The sequence below is a fragment of the Schistocerca serialis genome, chromosome 6, assembly GCF_023864345.2.
Source record: "Schistocerca serialis cubense isolate TAMUIC-IGC-003099 chromosome 6, iqSchSeri2.2, whole genome shotgun sequence".
Taxonomy (NCBI): Eukaryota; Metazoa; Arthropoda; class Insecta; order Orthoptera; family Acrididae; genus Schistocerca; species Schistocerca serialis.
The window spans coordinates 398,881,098-398,898,176 of record NC_064643.1 but is presented as its reverse complement, the minus strand read 5'-3'; the positions used below and the strand labels follow the sequence as shown (position 1 = coordinate 398,898,176).

The window sequence follows — 17,079 nt, the reverse complement described above, 5'->3', positions numbered from 1 at the left end:
ATACTAAAACATAGTTGTCAATGAAACTGCGTCAGCGTCACAACTGACCGCAGTGTCAAAATACAGGGTGACTCAGAAATTTTGCGACAAACTTCGTGGGGTTGTATAGGGCGCCTCGAGGGACAAATCGAGGGTAGGACATCGTGTCCAGAAACGTCATCGGACGACGCTACAGATCGTCGAAGCTATAGGCGCTGGCGCCTGTTGTTAAGGTCACGCCTTTGGCAGCAAACGTTACTTTGAACGGTGACTGACCGTAGGCGGAATGTTGCGATGTTGTCTGTTATTCAGAGATCGCGATTGATTGCCACGATCGCCACTGCAGATGATGGAGCTATCTGCTGTTTAGAAAGGCCGTGTGTTCTATGAACGCAATCCTCTGTTGACTCGGTGGATGACCGTTTCGGACACGAGTTTCCATTCGCGATCTATTTTCCACCTGCAACCCTCTCAAATCTTTAATTTTTTCGGTATACAGGAGAAAATAAACAGCGGGTGGAAATCCACGTACGAAACCGTCATCCACCAAGGCAGCAGAGCATCGCATGTATAGGGCACAAGGTATATCTACGCAGCAGCTAGCTGCAGTTTCTCCACTAGCGATCGTTGGCAATCAGTCGCAACCACTGAATAACTATGCGAGGCCTTACGCCTCGATCCAGTAGCATACAGAGCAACGATTGCTATAGAATGGATGGTCTAATGCCATCCATCGGGGCCTTTAACTTCTGCTCTCTGTAGCCTCGTTAGATGAAGTTGCTGGACACGGGTTCCTATCCTCGATTCGTTTCTCAATACACCCTCTAAAGCACCTCGAAGTTTGTCGCAATATTTCTGGGATACCATGTGTATTACTCAATCACGCCCTTTTTCAGTGTACTGATTTATCGGCAATAATAAGAGTGAAATTTTTATTTGTTTGCCTCTAGTGGTCGCAACCGCCGTTTAAATAGTTTACTAGTATTGTTAGTAGGGGGCACAACAACCGAAATTCATTTTCTTAACACGTTATTTCCTTTGTCATCAGTCTTGAGACTGGTTTTGAAGTGGCCAGATAAGAATTCTTCTTCTGTGCCAACCTCTTCATATCTAAGTAGCACTTGAACCCTGTATCTTAAATTATTTGGATGATGTATCCTAACTTTGCCAACGATTTTGGCCCTCTGCTGCTCCCTCTATTACCATGGTAAGTTATTTCTTGACCTCGTAACACGTGTCCACTATTTCTGTCCCTTCTCTTGTCATTGTTCCCTCCATGTTCTCCCCTCTTATGAGGAAAATGTCCTCATTTTCAACCTAAGCAGCATCTTTCTATAGCACCACGTCTGAAAGGCTTAGACTCTCTTCCTCTTCGGCTTTCCCACAGTCCAAGGTTCACTTTCATTAACTGCTGTTTTCCAGAAGTACATTCTCGTAATATTTATTCCTCAAATAATGGCTCATGTTTGATACTAGTAGATTCCTTGTAACCTCCCCACATGTTTTGTTCCTGTCTGAAATTTAGCCCAACTTTACATCCCAGTCTACAAAAGTCTACGTATTACTAAAACTATGTACCCACAAACCCTTATCCAGCTGAAACTCGTATACTAACCTTTGACTAAACAGAACCTGACTGGAACTGAATTTTAACTGATATGAGCGCAACTTCTCTTTGTATTAAATGCGCAACGGAAGTAGAATTATCCGGCCCTAATCAAAATTTTCACTCACCCCGTGTCCTCACAACATCGTTGCAGATTTCTCCAAAGCACAGCTGTAAAAAGCAAGCAGGAAATTGGAAATTTGTGGTAAGGACTATGGGACCAAACTTCTGAGGTCATCGGTCCCTAGGCTTACGCACCACTTAATCTAACAACAAACTTACGCTAAGGACAACACAACACTCATGCCCGAGGGAGGAATCGAACCTCCGGCGGAGAGAGCCGCGCGAACCGTGACGAGACACCTCAAACAGCAAGCAGGCAACGGCTAAGCTACATTTCTCTTTCTAAATACATATTCAAACTGTTGCATGTGGTAACGCGTAATGTTAAACAATGGGATGGGGAGAGTAACTATTCCTATGAAATGATATGCCAAGACGATTGTAGAATGAAGTATATATTCAAAAGACAGAGTAAAACTTTTCGTGATGTTCACATATAACATGAACCTGAACAAAACTACGCTTAACAAAGTGCCCAGTGATTTAGGGAGGGTACAATGTTAACAGAAAACTTCTATAAAAATCAAACAGATTAATTAGTTACTATGTTAACCCATTACTCAGGGGAATGGGGTGGTCTTTCTCTCAGCTCTGAGCAAGTTAACTAGCTGACAATAATCATTCTGACAAATTAGGTGTGCAGTGCTACAGTCTTACTTGAAACTACTTCTCTTCAAAACAGTTACATTATTTAGAATTTATATTCCTTTCACCTTTCATTGTGTGCAACATATTCATCCTTGCTGTCCTTTATTCATCTAAAAGATACAATCACAAGTGCACACTAAATACGTTCATCATCTACCACACTTCGACTAACAATGTATCAGACTGCGCAGAGGCAAACACTGCGCCACGACAAGACCAAAGATTATTTAACAGGAACTTGCTCTCTCTCTGATGTGTATAACTTGCTCTCTCTCTGACGTGTACATCTATGACATATAAAAATTAAAATGACATGACTACCTTACGTCCTTTGGGCCAGAAATCCCCTCTTTGCATGTGCTAGTTACTTTTCCCATTATTATTTCGTCAGTCACTTTGCTTCGAAGGTAGCAGGATTCCTTCACTTCGACTACTTCGTGGTTCCCAGTGTTGTACCATTTTACACTGACAATATATTTTCCTAGGTCGACAAGTTCTACAAACGTATCTTTCCTTTTCTGAATTCTTGCTTCCATTATGAGGCGCCTCACTGGTGCCTTTACCTCTCATAAAACCAAGATAAAAGTCATTTAACAGGTCCACAACGTTCTCTTACATTCTTAGGAATATAACTCTCATCCGCAAATTGGATGCATGAGATATTAACCTGTTTGTGCGACGATTCGCGCACTATAATCGGCCTTGCTATGTTAGGGATTGTGCGGGTGCTATGTTTCCGAAAGTCTGATGGCATGTTTACAGGCTCATAGATGCTACAGACCAACTGAATAGTGGTTTGTTTTCCTCTCACCCCAAAGATTTTAGAGATTACAAAGGAATATTAGCTGTGCCTTCCACCTTACCTGATCGCAAGGCTTCCAAACCACTGTTAAACTCTGGATACAATACTGGATGTCTTTCTTATCAACTCCCATTTCTTATTATATCACCTCAACAGACAGCTTTCCCCTCTAGAAATAGTTTCCTACGTATTCATTCTTATCTGCTCCCTCTCTCGTATGTATTTAACATTTGAATTCTCCTGGCAGGTTTGGTGAAACGAAAAGCAGAGACCTCGGTATTAAGAGAACATTAGTCCTCCAGGCGGTTTTCTTTTTTTTTTTTTTTTTTTTTTTTTTTATTCCTTCCCAGTTTTCTCGCAGCTACTTCGGCCTTGAATTCACTGCTCGTTCTACTTATTTTATTCTTAAATATTCCGCATTCGGGTCTTTTCCTGAACACAATACATTTTTCGTTTTACACAGTTAAAACACGGGCAATGGTAGGATTTACTCCGCAGTTGCTTGCTTACAATGGTGATGTGATGTCTGCACGCACATTTCACTATATTTTTCTCCTTTGGAATTACTCCCCAAATAAATTACAATGGGGGGCTGTAAACGGTGAACACCGAAACACAACACAAAAAGGCTGAGAATTAAGTCCAAAATTTTGGCAACATTTTCCCGACTGCCAGTAAGGTCACAACGAGGGTAACTCTGCATTTGCGTGTGTGTATTACGTACTTCACCTTAGATAAACAAAATGGAGAGACCTCCTAAGTCATCGCTGCTAGTGATACGATCTCAGAGCGCCAACTTGTGTAGAAGACAGGAACATAAAGGTCTCACTACTGTGTTAGAAAATGATTATGTTACGCTCAGCACAAATTAATTTAAATGGTTGCTTGAAGGACATATCTGCGACTTCCCGTAGATATGGACTGTTTTACTTTACGATGCTGCCTATAGAAAATGTAGGAAATTACAGCTACGAATCTTGCTACCTGAGAAGAAAATACATTGCCGTGGTCGAGAAAAACATTATTCCATGGCGGAAGACATGCCCGAAACAGAATTGTGAGAGAATAATCACACAAGTAAATTCAAGCTTGTGTTAATCGTGGACAGATTTTAAAGGAAAAAAGTATTTTACTCTATGATTGTCTCGTAACCACAACGACCTTTATTTAGTCAAACTGTTATGGAACATAAGTAAACAAAATATGGGGGTGAGCCACACCAAGAATAACGATGACTGTGTGGTGAGATATAAATCACGGGCGTCTGGAGCAGTATCAACAAACGTATTACCTAGCGAGGTGGTGCAGTGGCAAGCACACTGGTCTCGCATTCGGGGGGATGAAGGTTCAATCCTGCGTCTGCCCATCCTGATTTAGGTATTCCGTAGTTTCTCTAATTCGCTCCAGGCAAATGCAGGGATGGTTCCTTTGAAAGGGCACGGCCGACTTCCTTCCCCATCCTTCCCTAATCCGATGAGACCGATGCGAAACATCCCCTTAGAGATGACCTCGGTGTTTGGTCTCCTTCCCCAAACAATCCAACCTCAACAAACGTATTGAGCGTACGTTTTAAATGACCTACTCAGTGAAAATACTTCGGAGTTAAGACACCGCACCGACTGGGGTGAACCTAGGGATAGGAAGACGGTGACGCATATAAAATAACCGAAAAACAAGATATGAACGGCTAATTCCTGTATTAAGATCTCGATAGGCTGATTGGTAACCATTCCAACGACACATAAATTCACGTGCACTCGGCTACGATACACAGACTTTTTCAGGTATTCCTGAAAAACTTTATAAAGGGAAATCATTCAATTTTCTAATAGGAACCAAACAGACAAGAAATCGTTGTCGAGGCATCGATGTTTTTTCAAACCAATCAACTTTCCACCCGCACACATAGAGTCGAATTTATATTTTCACAAGTAGGAGAGTAGTAAGAAGAAAGGGGGCGAGAGGGCAGTACTTGCCCCAAATACTATACGTGTCATGAAGGGAGAACTTTAACAGTAGATAGTGATATACTTTTATTTCCATTTTCAGACATCTCCATTCTAATTTTAGGGGTTTGCATTTGGCTGACAGACTTCTTGATCACATTCAACAAGTCACATGGATTGTCTATCGAGCACTGCAGAGTGGGTTTGAGATCACCTGGTTTCTCATGTGGACAAATTCATGTTGTCTGAGCGAGGGTGTGATCACCCAAGATATGATTATATATATATGCGATCGTGGCCACACAGGCCAAACACTCACCTGGCGTCTTTCAGTTCTGTGCGGGAGCACCCAGATGGTGATCACTAAGACGGACCTGTTCCTGCTTCTGCTGCACTTCCTTCAGCGCATCGAGTATGTCTGCCAATAGTGTGGACAGCCACCGGTAGCAGCACTGTGGACCGCAGGCTTCATTGCTGCCGACTCGTCCTGGCGGACTTGGAATACCTTCCGCCACAGGCTCAAAACACGACGTCCCGTGGACACACGCGCGCGCCCACACACACACACACACACACACACACACACACACACACACACACATACATACGACCAAGATCACGCTAACGCAGCTCATACACACGACTACAATCTCAAGCAACTGACACCACGCTCAGTCGTGAGTGTGTATGTGTATATATATATATATATATATATATATATATGTGTGTGTGTGTGTGTGTGTGTGTGTGTGTGTGTGTGTGTGTGTTGACAAAGGCCTTAATGACTGAAAACTTTATTTGTGTCTGTCTTTTATCTGCGACTCAGCGTCTCCGCTAAATGGTGGGTAGCAACTTTTCTTTTCATAATACTGTTACATTCCATCCTGGATTTCCATTGTTTGATTTTTACAGTGACGATATCATAGACTGCCAAGAGACAACGATCTCATTTAGATTTCATTGTGTTAGTCAATCGTCATATATCAAACTACAACAAACTTAAGTACTATTTCGTAACATACCCACAGTAAATGTTACAGGTTATTTCTTACCGTGTTGCCACCTCTCTGTTAAAGAGCTGGTCAATCAGACAAGTGTTTAATTAGCAATTGTGCTATCAGGCACCTTTAAGGGACAATAGCTAGGAAGCATTCCTCTTTCTAGCAGGCTCTTCCACTGGACGAGACTGGATGGAATATGCAAGTTCGAACCTGATTCGATACAGAACCCTTTTTTTTTGTTAGCACACAGTAACACTAGAGAAATGTTGGGAACACTGTCCCTGCAATACCCGTAACTGCAGACAGAGCATCCAGTTTGCACACTGCTTTAGAACATTCTTACGACTGACAGATCTCACAGGCTATAAATAAAATATTACAACTTTCTTTTATTGTCGAGATACTTAAGTAATCCTTACTTGTGCCTTGTGATGGGAGTACCACTAAAAATCTTTCTACAATTGTAAATAATTTACGCAGTCCCAAAAGTTCACAACAGCACAGCTACCGCTACAAAGTTGAAGAATGTCATCATTGCAAAATATGGGTATTCTGTGTAAACCAAGGACATAACTAAGAGTTGGTATCCAGAGTCTGAAAACAGAGAAGGATGCCAGAACCACTTGTACGAATTCTCTCATACATCTTCAAAAATGTGCCCAGAAATCAGATATAGGATCTTACTGTTCGGTGAAAAAACTATGTCATTTCAATACGATTAAAGTATATCAGAAGTACACCAAACTAGGGCTCGAGAAATGATGTAAACTGTTAACTGAATTTACTATTAGGAGAACATACATTTATAGCTGGCAGATGGAAAAGAAATTCAATTGCAAATAAAGATGTACTTATGTCAATGAATATTATTGTTACCATCCTTGCAACAGTGTGAAAAGAAACGTTGAATGAGTTACTGATAGCTTACAATATTGGTGGTTTATTGATATATTCACAGTGGCTGTCGACATACTGCTGAACGCTTCTGCAGTGTTAGCCACAGTTCTAAAACATCCCTCCCCTATTATACCCGACGGAAAAAAAACAAATAGGAGGCCGCAAGTACTTTCGTCACGAGAGTATCCTCTTACAAAGTCACAATCTCATAAGATTTCGAGAATTTTCTGCGTTTAATGTGAGCTCTTACCCCAAAACTTTATGAGTCATTTCGGCAACCTGATAGGATAATCAGAACTAACGACCCGGCAGTTAAACAGCCTTGAATTACAATTTTTAAGGCTGCTGTTTAGTTTCACGATGGATGCAATAAAGACTGGACTGCAATACATTTTGGACTTTTACGAATGGTGACCGTAAGTTATGCGAACTGCAGTAATTCCGGACTGATACCGTGAAATACCGATAGTGCTGAAAGAGAAGACAAATTTCTCTGATACACATTGACCATTATTACATCTTCTCTATAGGGAAATCTTTTGTTTGATCATTTTTCAATTTGTTAGCTTCGTTTGATGTGGTATATTCTCGTAGCCTTACAAGATATTTAGGTAATAAAACAGCTTACTACTATTACTGCTACAATTACTATTATTGTTGCTATTAACGTAAGTCTCATTCGGGGTAAAAGTTCTATGAGGAGAGCAGTGGCATCAATCACTGTGGAGCAGACTGTACTTAGAAAGTGCTTTCTCGTATTTCTGGTGTACAACACGTCCGCTTTAAGCGAACAAATAGGAGGACCGCACTAATCTTTCAGGAGACGGAGCTATACGCAGTGAACCAGTCAGTTAACCAGAACTCAACACTAGGAGAAAATACCAGAACGATATGACTGTCTTGCAGTTCTCCGTTACTGCAGATTACGTTGTATACAGGGTGAATGATTCAAATGCGGCAATGAAAAGTGCTATTGATGTGCGGTTTTCACAGAATGGATTGGTAGTCAGGAGATCGTACTGTTAGTGAATAAACTGATTTCAATAGTACTTAGCAAGACTATTTTTGTCCAAAGATAAACTTTTTAAAAAGAACAATACCTGCTTACGTTAACGAGCTAAAATTGGGGTAAATTACGATGTCAGTTTTGTTCGTTGCAAGGAAGTATTTTTAAAACTTCCCACACTGTGCCAGCGTACACTACAGAGCAACCCAAATGTATACGCTAGTTAAGTGGATTCTGACCAGTAATGAGACAACTGACCACCACAGGTTGTGTTCAAAATGACCACCGGCAGCGGAAATGCACCCTTGCAGTCTGGCATGGAACGATTGCTGCACACGTGCTACCATTTCAGCAGGCGGCAGTAGTATGTGTTCCCACATCATCGGGTGTAGTTGGTATGTTCTTCCTTGTAGACAGCGTCATTGAGAATTCCCCACAGAAGAAAGTCTGCAGCCGCCAAATCCGGGAAATGGGACGGCCAAGGTACAGATCTGCTGCGTCCATTCAAACGATTTGCACACAGTTGGTGCACCATGGGCTGGACAGGCACGGTGTTGATACTACAGGTTGCTCTAAGTCTGCATAGGAACGTATTTTACAATCCGTGGAAGATGGTCTGTTAGGAGGCTGCACTTTGAGTGTTCCATCTATGAAAAACGGGCTTACGAGCTGATGGTTCAGTATCCCACACCACACTCCGTGGACACTGAAGTTGCACTTGACGAAGCCAACGTGGATTGTCAAAAGACCAACAGTGAATGTTGCGGTGGTTCACGTGGCCATGATTGCTCAATGTGGCTTCATCACTAAACAAGAAACAGTTCATGGCACATCTAGAGTATCCGGTCTTAACGCGATAATCGATTCTCATAATCGTTCCCATGGAGCTTTTAATAACGAGAAATGTGAGAGGGATGAAATCTTCGTCGATGGAGACTGCGTAGCACACTTTCCTGAGTCCTGCCATTCCTCGTGCGATTGCGCGGGACCTAACGTGTGAATCTACTACAACAACAGAAAGAATATTAACTTCCCCCTCCTCTGTCGTCACTGGTGTCCTCCTTTTGCGTTGTCTCGGTGTTACAATACCGTTTTCACTTAACTGGTTGAAGAGGTGATAAATAAATGACTGGGTGATTGTACTAAGGAATGACGAGATACGTTTGAAGTTCTCTAACGCTATATAGATACAGCAATAAGGAATAGCGCAGTAGGCAATACAGTTGAAGAGGAATGGACATCTCAAAAAAGGGCCATCACAGAAGTTGGGAAGGAAAACATAGGTACAAAGAAGGTAGCTGCGAAGAAACCATGGGTAACAGAAGAAATACTTCAGTTGATTGATGAAAGGAGGAAGTACAAACATGTTCCGGGAAAATCACGAATACAGAAATACAAGTCGCTGAGAAATGAAATAAATAGGAAGTGCAGGGAAGCTAAGACGAAATGGCTGCAGGAAAAATGTGAAGACATCGAAAAAGATATGATTGTCGGAAGGACAGACTCAGCATACAGGAAAGTCAAAACAACCTTTGGTGACATTAAAAGCAACGGTGGTAACATTAAGAGTGCAACGGGAATTCCACTGTTAAATGTAGAGGAGAGAGCAGATAGGTGGAAAGAATACATTGAAAGCCTCTATGAGGGTGAAGATTTGTCTGATGTGATAGAAGAAGAAACAGGAGTCGATTTAGAACAGATAGGAGATTCAGTATTATAATCGGATTTTAAAAGAGCTTTGGAGGACTTACGGTCAAATAAGGCAGAAGGGATAGATGACATTCCATCAGAATTTCTAAAATCATTGGGGGAAGTGGCAACAAAACGACTATTCACGTTGGTGTGTAGAATATATGAGTCTGGCGATATACCATCTGACTTTCGGAAAAGCATCATCCACACAGTTCCGAAGATGGCAAGAGCTGACAAGTGCGAGAATTACCGCACAATCAGCTTAACAGCTCATGCATCGAAGCTGCTTACAAGAATAATATACAGAAGAATGGAAAAGAAAATTGAGAATGCGCTAGGTGACGATCAGTTAGGCTTTAGGAAAAGTAAAGGGACGAGAGAGGCAATTCTGACGTTACGGCTAATAATGGAAGCAAGGCTAAAGAAAAATCAAGACACTTTCATAGGATTTGTCGACCTGGAAAAAGCGTTCGACAATATAAAATGGTGCAAGCTGTTCGAGATTCTGGAAAAAAGTAGGGTAAGCTATAGGGAGAGACGGGTCATATACAATATGTACAACAACCAAGAGGGAATAATAAGAGTGGGCGATCAAGAACGAAGTGCTCGTATTAGGAAGGGTGTAAGACAAGGCTGTAACCTTTCGCCCCTACTCTTCAATCTGTACATCGAGGAAGCAATGAAGGAAATAAATGAAAGGTTCAGGAGTGGAATTAAAATAAAAGGTGAAAGGATATCAATGATACGATTCGCTGATGACATTGCTATCCTGAGTGAAAGTGAAGAAGAATTGAATGATCTGCTGAACGGAATGAACAGTCAAATGAGTACACAGTATGGTTTGAGAGTAAATCGGAGAAAGACGAAGGTAATGAGAAGTAGTAGAAATGAGAACAGCGAGAAACTTAACATCAGGATTGATGGTCACGAAGTCAATGAAGTTAAGGAATTCTGCTACCTAGGCAGTAAGATAACCAACGACGGACGGAGCAAGGAGGACATCAAAAGCAGACTCGCTATGGCAAAAAAGGCATTTCTGGCCAAGAGAAGTCTACTAATATCAAATACCGGCCTTAATTTGAGGAAGAAATTTCTGAGGATGTACGTCTGGAGTACAGCATTGTATGGTAGTGAAACATGGACTGTGGGAAAACCGGAACAGAAGAGAATCGAAGCATTTGAGATGTGGTGCTATAGACGAATGTTGAAAATTAGGTGGACTCATAAGGTAAGGAATAAGGTGGTTCTACGCAGAATCGGAGAGGAAAGGAATATGTGGAAAACACTGACAAGGAAAAGGGACAGGATGATAGGACATCTGCCAAGACATGAGGGAATGACTTCCATGGTACTAGAGGGAGCTGTAGAGGGCAAAAACTGTAGAGGAAGACAGAGATTGGAATACGTCAAGCAAATAATTTAGGACGTAGGTTGCAAGTGCTACTCTGAGATGAAGAGGTTAGCACAGGAAAGGAATTCGTGGCGGGCCGCATCAAACCAGTCAGTAGACTGATGAAAAATAAAAAAAAAAAAAAAAAAAAGGTGATTGACGGTTATTGGGATATCTTGCGGCATACAACGTACAAGAACGAACTGCGTTCTTCCTACACTCACTACACCATGAGCATGTCGGCATTTCCTGCACTGGTAAATTCCATCGTCCATCCACGACCTACTTCTTAGACTGTCACACACTAACTAGCAAGTCGCAGTGCTCCCGAGGAACACACAAGCACACTGTAAGCAAAAGTAACAACGTCATACCTAACAACTGTACAGGTTTAATGGCACAAACAACTGTCAGAGTGGAAACTTTTTCAAAATACGATATCTCGTAAACGACTCGCACTAGAAACCTGCAACAAACACCATTGACATACCAATTTAACCTACTTTCGTTTGCGTCAATAGGCATTTTTCCATTTAAAAAGTGTACGTTAGCACAAAAAATACTTTTTGTAAGTATTATTACAGTCTGTTTATTGGATAACAATACGAGTCCCTGATTACCAATACATTCTGTAATAACTGCACATCAATAGCACTTGTGATTTTCACAATATTCGCGATTCAAGTTTTAGATGATTAATCTTGTATGTTCATACAGCCATACAGCGCAATAAAATGACATACATTTTCTATTATGCGCGCTTTAATTTATGTCAGATTAGAGCGCTGTGATTGGATGGTAGATATTTCGCTATTTCGACTGCTGTAGTAAAATATGGGTAACGCGTCATTAAACCTGTAGCTGATTTCCTTACATGACTAGTCGGATGTAGCCCGTAAAACACTTGCATACTTGTCGCAAAATGTTAAGACGTCTTTGACCAGAAAAATTGTAAAAAACCCAAGGAGCAAAATGCAAGTATAGACGACATATTGCTGAACCAAATCAGATGGGAAATTCCCCTTGGTACACAATTAGAAACCATCCTAGAACACAGTTAAACAATTAAGGGAGGGGAAATAAATGCTTACCATGGATTTGAACTTCTCTGTTTCTTAAAACGAACCTCGCCTCGCTTTGCAAATGAGTAAAACTTTGTAATTTGGTAGCACTACGATTGGATGTGTAATATAATGATGAAGAATGAGATGAAAAGTAAGTAGTTAATTCTTGAAACTTAGAAGTAAATTCCGGATATTTTTATAATACATTTTATCAATCTGAGATAATAATTTTTTTAAAATATCCAAATATTATCATATATAAGTTTTTCTTAAGTGTGAGCACATTACTAAAATTATAAGATACCGAATGCCTTGGAAAGTCACTAACGTAGAGTCACACATCTTAATAATACACCCATAACTATTACTTGTTTGTCATTTTCATTGAATTATTCACGAGAAACCTCAGATTTGGTAACAAGATTAGAATTCATCACTTGTTTTAACTCTATCTGCAGGTCTCACTCTTCTGCCGCATGTGACACATAATAGCACTGTAGTTCAATCTTATTTTCTGCATGGAATATAGGAAAGAAAAACTATGAATGTATTTTCTCTTTCAAAACTTTCACAGTAACTGGGTGCATTAACTACTATTACCAGTTGTTAAGTAGCCTGAGAGTGAATAAAAAGCGGTTTTGCAGATAATTTCCAGGGGGTTTTGTTTCTCTGTTGGAACCTCATGTGTTTTTCTACTCTCAAGCTATTGTCATATAGTAGAGTAAAGGGTTACGAATAAATCGAAACACACTGGTTGAAAAGGAAAAAAATAGCGAACAAAACTGCAATATCATAAGAAAAATAGCCTACACTGTATAAATTCATCTGAAGCGCAACAATCTTGATACAGTAAAGGAGACAGACTTAACATAAACATCGTAATATGTAAAACAGGGAAGTCCAATTGGATGTATTTTTTCGGTTGATGTAAGAAACATTACTATCCGCAAAACAGCTCATTAACAATTCCTTTATGGAATTGTATACAAACAAAGGAATAGTTGAAGATGTTGTCATGTAATTATCCTTGTGCCGTAGCTTATTATGTAGGAAAAAATCAAATAATTGTTTCTTGTAAGCATAGGCTTCTAAGGCAATTGTCACTGTCAATAGAATACTTCAGGTTATATGACCACGTTGTCAATACGTTAAGTTCTCCAACGTTTCGGTCATTGTTGCAAATTGCCCTCCTCAGGGTGTTTTGCTGAGGGTACGCAAGAGACAATGTGCTGTAATCGAGTTTCGAATTCGAAAAATTCGTCCACACATGGAGAGTCATGTGTCTCGGTATGACAATGCGAGACACACATATACGAGCGCTGCGACATTTGCAACGAAGAGAAGCCTTAGTTTCTCTGTCATCGATCATCCTCCAGCAAAGTATCTCCAACAAAGTATCTACAAAAATGGTTCAAATGGCTCTGAGCACTATGGGACTCAACATCTTAGGTCATAAGTCCCCTAGAACTTAGAACTACTTAAACCTAACTAACCTAAGGACATCACACACACCCATGCCCGAGGCAGGATTCGAACCTGCGACCGTAGCAGTCCCGCGGTTCCGGACTGCAGCGCCAGAACCGCTAGACCACCGCGGCCGGCAAAGTATCTACAAACTGGTCTCTAGTTGGGAGGAATGTGTTTGACCCCATGGAGAGCCGGCCGCGGTGGCCGAGCGTTTCTAGGTGCTTCAGTCCGGAACTGCGCGACTGCTATGGTCGCAGGCTCGAATTCTGCCTCGGGCATGGATGTGTGTGATGTCCTTAGGTTAGTTAGGTTTTAGTAGTTCTAAGTTCTAGGGGACTGATGACCTCAGAAGTTAAGTCCCATAGTGGTCAGAGCCACTTTTGAACCCCATGGAGACTGTTTTGATAAACAGGTATGTACACACGAAGAAAAAAGTTGTGATGATAATAACGTTTTTTTTCCATTTAAGAAGCATTAAGAGCCTTCACATGAAATACGCGGAGGCATTACTTTTCAGGACGCCCTCGTACAATGGAAGTAAATAAATTAAAAATTACATAAACAATCTAAAAATGAAAATAAAACAGTATTATATCCTACCATTCATAACACGTTTAGTATTTTGGTTTTGGTATGGTGAACAATAATGAACAGTTTATTTGCAATTCATAAATTATTAACTATTAGCAGTGTATAAATGGTTAATTATAAATAAAACATAAATTTTTATGATTAAGAGTTGGGAAATATTGTTTGTATTATAAGTTTGTTTTGTATTTCACTGGTTTCAGCTAAGCAAACACATTTATCGTGTCAATTAAGTCGGTAAGTAGGTGCGTTATTGTCTATCGACAAGATAGCTAAATGTAAGTCTGCTTTCACACATAATCGACTTTAAATATTTTTTATCACCTTTAATCTGACGAAATTGCATTTACAAGGTTATGAAATCACCGGCATTGTCATTAATATCTTGAAAGCTATTTCTGTGCGGCCCGGCAGTGATGATTCACACAGAGTGGTCAGAAACAATCTAAAAACCTTGTAAGGGTGTTTCACGGTAGGCTGTGCTGGGACAAACTTTTTTAAGATAAAACTGGGTCCGTTGCGCCGTTACCGAGTTAATCAACACTGAAATTTGCCAATCAGACTGTTGCATGTGCAAATTCGTGCGGTCAGCCAGACAAGATCGTCAGACGTGTTCTTCGTTAGGTTTCCTAAAGCCGAACGGGAGGGCCATGCTAAAATTGGACATGGGACGGTAGTGTGGATCGAACCCGAGCCAAAGGCTGAGCAATTCGTGCGATATCATCTAAGCTTTGAGAACAACTGACAAATAATGATTGGATCTGGCGGGCGTCTTGAATTTGTGCGCGCAGCGCACTGATTGGTTAACTTCTATACTACATAATCCGAAAACGGCGCTACACTTTTTCCCTTAGGAATTATTTTTTAGCACAATCTGACAAGCTTTCCAGACTGTCTCTGACCACCCTGCATAACCTGCACCCACGTTGTTCACCTCACCGTGGTTTGCACGGGTAGACCGGAATTTCGAAGCACCAGAATTACTGATTGCAGGTGCAAGTAAATCACGTATCACTTCCACCTTTATTGCATGCTTTCTCCACTATCGCGTCTCGCTCCAGGCAGAAATCGGCCAAAATCGGAGGTGTTCGGCGAAACAGCAGATTTTCTTGAAGAATCGTTCACTAGTCTTTGAATTCCTACAGTGTAATATTGAAGTAGCACCAAGAACACTGTTGCACATGAGCGACCGGTAGGGCGACACCTTCATCCAGCAAGCGCACTTGTGGCTGCACAAACCAAGTTGGGGGACAAAGGTGTGTTCGGTAGCAGACGTTTGTTTATGCTATGCTTCCTTTCTTTCTTTCTTTCACTGGTGCCATGTCCCACACTGACGCAGGGTCGGCATTGTTAGGAACGGATTTGGCAAGGTTAGTGTAAAGGGGTGGCCGGATGCCCTTCCTGCCGCCATCCCGGGACCCCCGGGACGAAATTAGTGTACCCCTGCCGCCTGCGTCTAGTGTAATTCAAGGAATAACCAGCCCAGTATTCACCTAGCGGGATGTGTAAAACCGCCTAAAAACACATCCAGGCTGGCCAGCATACCGGAGGACGTCGGTAATCCGCCAGGGACGATTCGATCCGGGGCCGATGCGCCTACCCGAGTCCAGGAAGCAGCGCATTAGCGCTCTCGGCTAACCTGACGGTTCTGCCTGTCTCGCCACCCTCTTGGTACAATCCTGTGAGCGAGTGTATTAAGCTCACATTGTCTACCTTAAAGGCATATTTTTACGGCACAGTCCCTTATGCGCTACTGTTCTGAATAAGTCGCTTGTCACGGTCTTATCGCGACAGCGGATGACGATTGTCTCCTTGTAGCTGTACAGTTACCGCCTTGATGTCAGCTGCTGTACGGCTGTCGCGCCGCACCGAACGAACACACGCGCCGGATAATCCCGGCGCTCACTTGTTAGGCGGCGGTTTCGCGGGTTCTCCGTCTCCGCCCCAGGCAGTTCTGCCAACTTGTGCCGCCGCTGCGACAGGCTGGCAGCACTTCAGGCTCGACGGCGTAATCTTGTCATAACTACTGCTCGGCGCGCGCGAGCGCTGGAAACACCGCGCCCGGCTGCATTCCTCTGCTCGTCACTGCAGCGCCCCGAGCGATATGAGTATTAGCCGACTCCGTGGCATTCCTTTCGGGCCAAGCAGTGCTTCAGGAGAGAATTTTTCTAGAACATTATTGTCAGGACTAATGACGAAAGTGCCATTCCTGCAGTAATAACTCTATATTCAGGACATCGCATTCTTTTAAATTACTCACTGAAATGTCATAGAAATGGGGCACCTAAAGATTATCACATTACTTCATAAATGTTAATGATTTACGGACAGCTGTTTCAGAAGCCACTACCGGTCACAGTTTTTGTTAACTTTCTTAAATCATTTATTACTGCACGTTTTGTGGTCTAACCTCTATTCTATCGCTTGAGCCTTGTCCCGCAGTTACGCAGGGTCAGCCATCGTTAATCGAATTTGGCAAGTTAACGTTTAAGGGGTCGCCGGACGCCCTTCCTGCCGCCACCCGTTCCCCCTGGGACGGAATTAGTGTACCCCAACAGTCTGCGACTAGTGTAAGTTATGAAATAGTGCGAACGTTTTCAAATGTCTGTGGGTCGTGTAACTGAGGCAAAACTTGGGGACCAGCCCGGTATTCACCTATCGGGATGTGGTAAACCGCCTAAAAACCGCATCCCGGCTGGTCGGCATACCAGCCCTCGTCGTTAATCTGCCAGACGGATTCGATCCGGGGCCGGCGCGCCTGCCCGAGTCCAGGATCCCTGGCGGGTTTTTGTGGTCTAACATTGTGAGTCCAACAAGTGGAATACAAGCAATTAACTTGTTTTCTTATGTGGTCCGCTGCGGAAAACGTG

The 17,079-nt window shown here is 42.1% G+C and overlaps 1 protein-coding gene across 2 annotated transcripts in view; it reads right to left on the bottom strand.

The window, feature by feature from the left end:
* Positions 1-17,079, bottom strand: part of LOC126484068 (hemicentin-2-like) — a 1,942,222-nt gene that overhangs the window by 1,403,428 nt on the left and 521,715 nt on the right. The window lies entirely within an intron of this gene.